General features: G+C 39.2%; 1 pseudogene; it reads left to right on the forward strand.

Annotated features, from left to right (window-relative positions):
* Nucleotides 1-5,631: 5,631 nt before the first annotated feature.
* LOC145984004 (glucose dehydrogenase [FAD, quinone] pseudogene) lies at nucleotides 5,632-7,446 on the forward strand (annotated as a pseudogene).
* The last annotated feature ends 502 nt before the right edge of the window (nucleotides 7,447-7,948 follow it).

The raw sequence follows: 7,948 nt of genomic DNA on the forward strand, positions 1-7,948 counted from the left end.
GCTGTGATAAGTGTTGATTACGAGTGACGAAGAGAAAGTTAACATTTTCCATTAATTGCGAAGGATTTACTTTTGATGTAAAAGTGACTTATTGCCATAAGGGTACCATAACGGTACTTATATTAATGATATAATTGGCACAAGAAACACAACGAATAGTTCTATAAATTGAAAGAATACCATTTTTAAAATGGCTCAGTGAAGTCTCCGACAAACAAAAAGGTAAGAGTCACTTTAGCATTATTTTTTCAATTATTTTTAAATGTTAATGTTTTCGCTGATGAAATAGCATACTTTAATGAATAAGTATTTGAAAAGAGAATATTATATATCTTCAATATACAAAATGATACTCTTTCCGTGTTCTGAAAGTTTTGATTTCTTAGTGTTGTTGATAAAAGGCAAGCTCAAATTTCCATTACACAGACTTAGTTTTGTGTGAGCACTTTCGTAGCTTTTGAACAGTGGGAAGCACAAGTATTGCTTGGCAAATTGTCCATGACAATTTTCTTAATTTCTCTCTTTTATCATACGGGTTTTTAAGGACTGGATTTTTATGTATGTTGGTGCAGATGTTGTCTGCAGCTTGTTTGGCATTTAATTTCATTCTTGAAGCTCTCAATGTAAAAGAAGGGGAACAAATATTATGGACAATTTGCTTGGTAATACTTACGCTTTCCAGTCTATTGTAATGCAACTCCCATGCTGCGTTTGGGATCGGACCAAGAACCTTTAGATTGTATTGGGTGATGCAGTTATTCATCATTCATCTTTCCGAAGTTATCACTCGCTTAGCCTAAAGTATAATGTATGCGAAAGGTTACATCCAAAGTTATGGCACAAGAATTCACACATACAGTAATTGAGTTTCTGTAATCTCCATGACTGAACCGATATGGATATTGATAAGAAGAGGATAATACTTGCCTCACAAATAGATGAATGTTATTCCATAGATTGTCCTCTAAATAATGGTAATTTACACACATCTGATCTTCCAGTCAGAGTTCACTCTCCTCATGCACCACTGTCCAATAATCGTCCCTCCAACTTCCTTGCTCTATCCCGTCCACTCGCCAACTGCCCATTCTCTCTCCCTTCCAACTCTCATGCAACATACGCCATCCAAGTCAATCACCCGACCTTTGCCTGATTACTTATTCAGCATTCCTTTCTCTGCTATGTTAAGACTTGACGCTTCTTACCCAATACCTTGGATACGTTACGCTCCTCTGCCCCCTTAAAAAAATCTCTTGATTTTCTCTTTAAAGATGAAAAATATTAAAGTTGAAACTATTAATCCATATCGATTCCTTCGATGGAGAGAAAATGGAAGGGAGGGAGAATGGACAGTTGGCGAGTGGACGGGACAGAGCAAGGAAGTTGGAGGGACGATTATTGGACAGTGGTGCATGAGGAGAGAGAACTCTGACTGGAAGGTCAGATGTGTGTAAATTACCATTATTGAGAGGACAATCTATGGAATAACATTCATCTATTTGTGAGGCAAGTATTATCCTCTTCTTATCAATATCCATATCGGTTCAGTCATGGAGATTACAGAAACTCAATTACTGTATGTGTGAATTCTTGTGCCATAACTTTGGATGTAACCTTTCGCATACATTATACTTTAGGCTAAGCGAGTGATAACCATCTGAAAGATGAATGATGAATAACTACATCACCCAATACAATTTAAAGGTTCTTGGTTCGATCCCAAACGCAGCATAGGAGTTGCGTTACGCTATTGTACTTCTCTAGGCATGTTTGAAAGGGGAGTCGTGGCAGTCGTCGTCCGAACTTCATGTCGTGTGAAATGATTCAGAAACGATGTAAAAGAGCATTAAAAAGTAGATTAGAAAACTAATACCATTTTACCTATCACACTTTTTGGAACAACTAAAGAAACAAAAAACTTCTACCCAAACTATCAATTTATTTAAAACCCACTAGGCTATTAGAGAATTAGAAATCTACTACTAAATAGTTATTTCTGATAATATGTTCATTAAAATCTTTAAAATTACCAAAGTATACTTGTTTTTAACTAATTGCTTTCCAGCTACAAAAATAGTAGACAAAAATGTTTTTTTTTTATGATACCGTTTATTGAGAACATAAAATTTTAAACATTCCAAGACAGTTTTATAAAAAAATTCACAGTACTGATTTACAGTAGATGTTTTGAAGCTAATTTTTCCGTTGTCGTTGGGGTGTACTCAGCATTTCACAAGTAGGTCACCGGGATCTGATTAAAATGTTCTTTACTCCTCTGCCGTTTGGGAAATTTGTTAACTTTTACACGCCGAATTGTCTTTGGATTTGAAATTAATGAGTTTATCAGTAATTGTTGTCTCTTTAGTGTACATTAAAGAGAATTATTCAAAAAGATTGTTATTTGTTATTTTCTCTATATGTAAACTGGAGTGTTCCCAATTGGGAACATTGGCGTTTCATGTGAAGTATTATTACAGAGTTTTCTAATTATAATTCAACTGGACCAGCATCTTTTCCGTTTATATATTAGCATAGTAAATGTACAGAAATATTACATATAAGCTTACAGAGAGTGAGACAACATTACAACCTTCAAAATACAAAATACTAATACAAATACATAATAGCATAACATAATTGTATAAAAATGAGAAAACATCATTGTGCAATTTTACTCAAGGAGAAAATGATTTGTTTTATTGAAAATGTAGCAATACCAAATTTTAAATATATGTATGTAATTTACACATTTGAAAATAAAAAAAATACAGACACACACAGAATGACCTAAACTGGTGATAAGCCATGGAAAGCTGGGAAGCAGTGTAAATGCATATTTCTTGCACACTCGCGACATTGTAGGCGAGTATTTTTTTTGGGGGGGGGGGGCAAAATGAACACCTTCCTTGTCCTGCTTCGATCAGAAAATGACCATCAGTTTTCTTCATAGCCCCTGGGGTTTCAAATCGTGGTCCTGGCCTCGTAGATGTTCGTGGATTTTTGCGAATGAGGACGGTAGCTACTTCTCTTCGAAAATCCAAGTGATTCTTTGAATTCTTCCCATGAAGTTCTTGATGAATTTTCCAAGGTGCAACAAATGCCACAATCAAAGCATTGAAAAATAAATTCCACCACCATTTTTTCCCTCGCAGCTGAGGTCTGTAGCTGGACAGCATACGGTCGAAGACATCGACGCCTCCCATTCCTTTATTGTACTTTCGAACTAAGTGAGGTTCAGGGACATCAATCCTCTTCTTTGATTGCCGAGAGTACCGCTTTGCTGTTCGTAATGGCAAGTGTGTCTGGTAGTTGGATGCCAAGGTGACTACGGAATTATCATTCCATCTACACATGTAAATATCACCATCACATCGAAAATCAAACTCTCCTCTCTTCTTTTCCTTCATTTCATTTGTGGGAACCAAGGGACATCTACCAGTCCTTCCTTCTCGTACTGTACCTATTGCATTGAACCCCTTTATTTTCATCTCTTTCAGCAATGTGTATGAGGTAAAGAAATTATCAAAGAAAACCTCAACTTGCAGAGGATTAGCGACAACATTCAATATGGCTGTCACCACTCTAGTCCCAAGTGGAGAGTTAGATTCATCTTCTTCCTTTCCTTGATAGATTTTCATAACATAAGGATATCCATCACTTGAACTAAGAGCCCAGATTTTGATTCCGAAACGAATCGGTTTTCCCTTTATGAACATCTTGCAAGAATGATGCCCATAATAGGGAACCATTGATTCGTCGATGCTGAGTTGTTTATGAAAAATTCCATATTCCTGAAGATTGTTGTTTAGCTCATCATATATTGGTGAATTTTTTGAAAGTTTATCCCCTTGTTTCAATTGAGTATTGTCCATAACGTGGAAATATTTCTTTATATCCCGAAACTTCTGCCTGGGCATCGCAGTTGGGACAATTGGTACAGTCACGTCTTCTGCTGTTGACCAGTGCATATCTTCTCTTGAAACATTGTGATAGGCGCTGATTAGAAGCAAACCAAAGAACTGAGCCATGTCATGTTTGGTGAACGACATAATTTTGATTTTGCCCTTTTGAGCTGCATATAGGCACGTCATTGAAGATAGATGGTCGAGGTATGTCTCTGGTAAAATTTTATGAAAGAACTCAATAGGTTCCAGTGGCAGTAATTCTGGCTGTTTATCGGATAAGCACTCAAATGAATCATCGCAATGGAGAGAATTGTTTTCTATAACCGTAGACTTCTTCCACGAAGGATGTCCTACCTGCTTACTTGATGCCCCTTTAGCCTTTCTTGATGTGGTTGGCTGAAGAGACTCCGGAGTAGATTGTTCCACGTTAGTTGTGACAACCAATTCTCCACACACATCTGAAGGAACCAATTCTTCCAAAATTGTCATCAATTTTTTCCTCGTCGGTAAGATCTGCAGTTTCTTCTGGAGGCAACTGACAAATATCCACTACATCTCCAATGTCTTCAGTATCGTCATCTAAATACTGAAAAGCTGCTTCCAATGTTAGGAAACGATTCGATGCCATGCTGTTCGTACAAATGTTGTTGAAAGACTGAATTTTATAACAACGAGATGGCATAAATCAACGGAAGCAGCTAACAGAACGTGGCACAAAACACGCCGGGATCTTTGTTTTACAATGTAAAAACAATTATTTCAAATGTACTTGTAGCCAACAATAAGCATGATTTTATTTCCATTGTTGACTAAGTTACAAAACAATCTTGCCTCACAACTGTGAGAAAGGAAAAATTTTCTTCAGTTTTTTGTGCGAGTTATTTGTTGTCTGCAACCATTGTTCATGCAAAACGCCAATGTTCCCATTTGGGAACATGATAATAAACTTAGATCCAGACTAATAGAAATCAATGAAAAATCCATTCTAATGCATTTCACGTAATACTAGCATTATGTTCTGCCCGATTATGTACAAGAAAGAAAAAAGTAATTGATTTGGGTGTAAATAAAGGATATATAATATTATGAATGCAATTTTAACCATTTTGGCGTAATTTCATATTATACTATCCAGACGATAATAATGAAAATATTAATTAAATGTTGTTAAGAGTAAGTATACACCCTAAATTAATAGATCAAACAAGAAAACTATGAAAAATTTTGTTTCAGTATAGTTGAAATTGAAAATTAGTTGATGTTCCCAATTGGGAACATTGGCAGGTAAAGGGTTTTAATGTTGATAGCTACGTTCCAACTGTGGATTTTGTTGTTGGAGAACGCCGATTCATCTTGTTTTTCAGCTCCTTGAGCTGAATATAATGTTTCTTTGATGGAACGAGCACTTCAAGCCTTATTTTCCACTTAGATATTCACTTTGGGCCATCGAAGTTTGGTAGTCATAATACTTTCGGAACATCTCCAGCTGATTGCGCGAATCGTCTAACCAGCAGCCTAGAACATGGGCAGGAGGGTTAGTGATAGGTGCTGTGCTGAGATGACGTCAGCGGCTCACTTGCTGATCGGATGCTTCGGGAGTTATGACTCGCTTCCAAGCTGGAAATGCATAACAGCCAGAAATGTTACGAAAATAATCTAACAATCTTTGATTTCTTACTTAGCATGAACTGATTCGGTTTATCTTTTGGTCTTTAGAGCCCTTGAAATGAGCTGCAATTGTACTCTTCCTGGATCATCGACTGCTACAGAGCCACAGACGCTCGCAGCGACGTGCAGTGGAGGAGCGTACACCATGTTCATGACGTTCTTAGAGCTTATGCTGAGGGCTGAGTGTGACATCTCGGACTACTGCAGACGACCGCCTAACAGGAAGAAGATTTTAAATGAGTATGATTTCATTGTAGTAGGGGCTGGCTCTGCAGGAAGTGTTGTGGCCAGCAGACTTTCGAAAGTCTCAAAGTGGTCAGTTCTACTCGTTGAGGCTGGAGGATACGAGCCGACACCCACCCAGGTGCCATCCATGCACCTGAACTATCACGGTTCGGATATTGACTGGCAGTATAGGACGGAGCCTGAGGAATTTGCCTGCCTTGACTATCCAGAGAGGCGTTGTATATGGCCAAGAGGAAAGGTGATGGGAGGGACTAGTGTTCTCAGCGGGATGATGTACATGAGAGGGAACAGGAGAGATTATAATCACTGGGCCTCTTTTGGGAATCCTGGATGGAGTTTCGAGGAGGTGCTTCCATACTTTTTGAAGTCTGAAAACAACGCAAATCTCGACATTGTTGATCCTGGTTTCCACGCAGAGGGAGGTTACCTCCCAGTTCAAAGATACCCTTACCAGTATCCACTAGTGAACGCAATCTTGGAAGCTGGGAAGGAGTTAGGATATAGAGTTGCAGACCTGAACGGAAAGAGACAGACTGGATTTGCCGTTGCTCAAGGTAATGTTTATAATGGCACTCGCGTTAGCATGGCCAAGGCATTTCTCAGGCCTGTTCACGGAAGGTCAAACCTCCATGTCATCCTTGATGCATTTGCTAGCAAAGTTCTTATTGACAGTAGCACAAAGATTGCGTACGGAATACAGTACATCAGGAAGGGAGTTAAGAGAACCGTACGAGCAAGGAAGGAGGTCATACTCTGTGCAGGAGTCATTGGTTCCCCACGTCTCCTGCTGCTATCCGGCATAGGACCAAGAGAATACCTTGAGAAACTCGACATCACAGTCATGAAAGATTCTATGGTGGGACACAACCTTCTAAACCATGTTTCCTACGCTGTCCGGTTCCTCTTGAATGAACCGGACACTGACATTCTAACATCTCAAGTAACGGAGGAATACCTGGAAAAAAGGACAGGTCCTATGTCCGTTCCAGGCATGTCCCAGCTCACAGCATTCGTCCACTCCAAGTTTTCCAACCCTGTAGAAGATTACCCAGATCTACAACTATTCTTCGCAGGACTCCTGGCCAATTGCTCCACAGGATCAGAGGAACCGCTACCAGAAAAAAGACGCCGACCAGTAGAATTTATTCCAGTCGTGCTCCGCCCGAAAAGCGTAGGCATGTTAAAGCTCAGTAGTGCAAACCCTGAAGATAAACCACTGATTTTTGGCAGAGACTTGTCAGCTCCTGAGGACGTCAAGTTGTTATTTGAAGGCGTAAAATTTGTTATAAAGCTATCGGAAACAAGATCTCTGCAGAACTACGGAATAGAACTAGATAAAACTCCAGTTAAAGCTTGTGCGAAGTTCCGTTTTGGATCTGATGGATACTGGAAATGTGCCGTGAGATATCAAACCCGAGCTGAAAATCACCAGGTTGGGACTGCGAAGATGGGCCCCTTATCCGACTCAACGGCCGTCGTGAATTCCCAGTTAAAAGTGTACGGCATACGCAGACTGAGAGTTGTGGATGCATCCATAATGCCGTGTATAATTTCTGGTAACATAAATGCTCCAACTGTTATGATAGCTGAAAAGGGATCGGACTTGATCAAGTCAGATTGGATGTGACATAACTGTTGAAGCCAATAATTTGCTTGTAGGTTCTACTACTAGTTGCTTAATGATTTTTCCCAATAGGATGAAGATCTTCTGCAACCAACACTCCTTCAGTACACAAAATACTACTATACATATTCTATACTGTACACGTGCGTGTTTCAAGCATTCAACCTCCCCCACCCCCTCCCTCTGCGGGTTTAGAAACCGAAATCAGCAATTTATTTTCAAATACTTATTTAAAGCTTTACAAAAATACAACCAAGAAACACCCTTTTTTTGGACAATCCAGTTAGAATTTTCTAACATTTTTCTTGAAATTTGGAGGAAACAGTTTTCATTCTTAGAGTCACAGCCTACTGCGACCCCCTCCCCCCTTCCCTTCTCCTCACTTTCACCTCCGACCGTTCTCTTTCCAGTGTAATTCTATTATGATTACCCGCTCTTGTTGGAAAAGGTTTTAATACCTCTCATTGACAAGAGTTCAAACCTGGGACCTCTGGCTTCGGAATGC

This window comes from Lepisma saccharinum, chromosome 1, assembly GCF_977018435.1.
Source record: "Lepisma saccharinum chromosome 1, izLepSacc3.1, whole genome shotgun sequence".
Lineage (NCBI taxonomy): Eukaryota > Metazoa > Arthropoda > Insecta > Zygentoma > Lepismatidae > Lepisma > Lepisma saccharinum.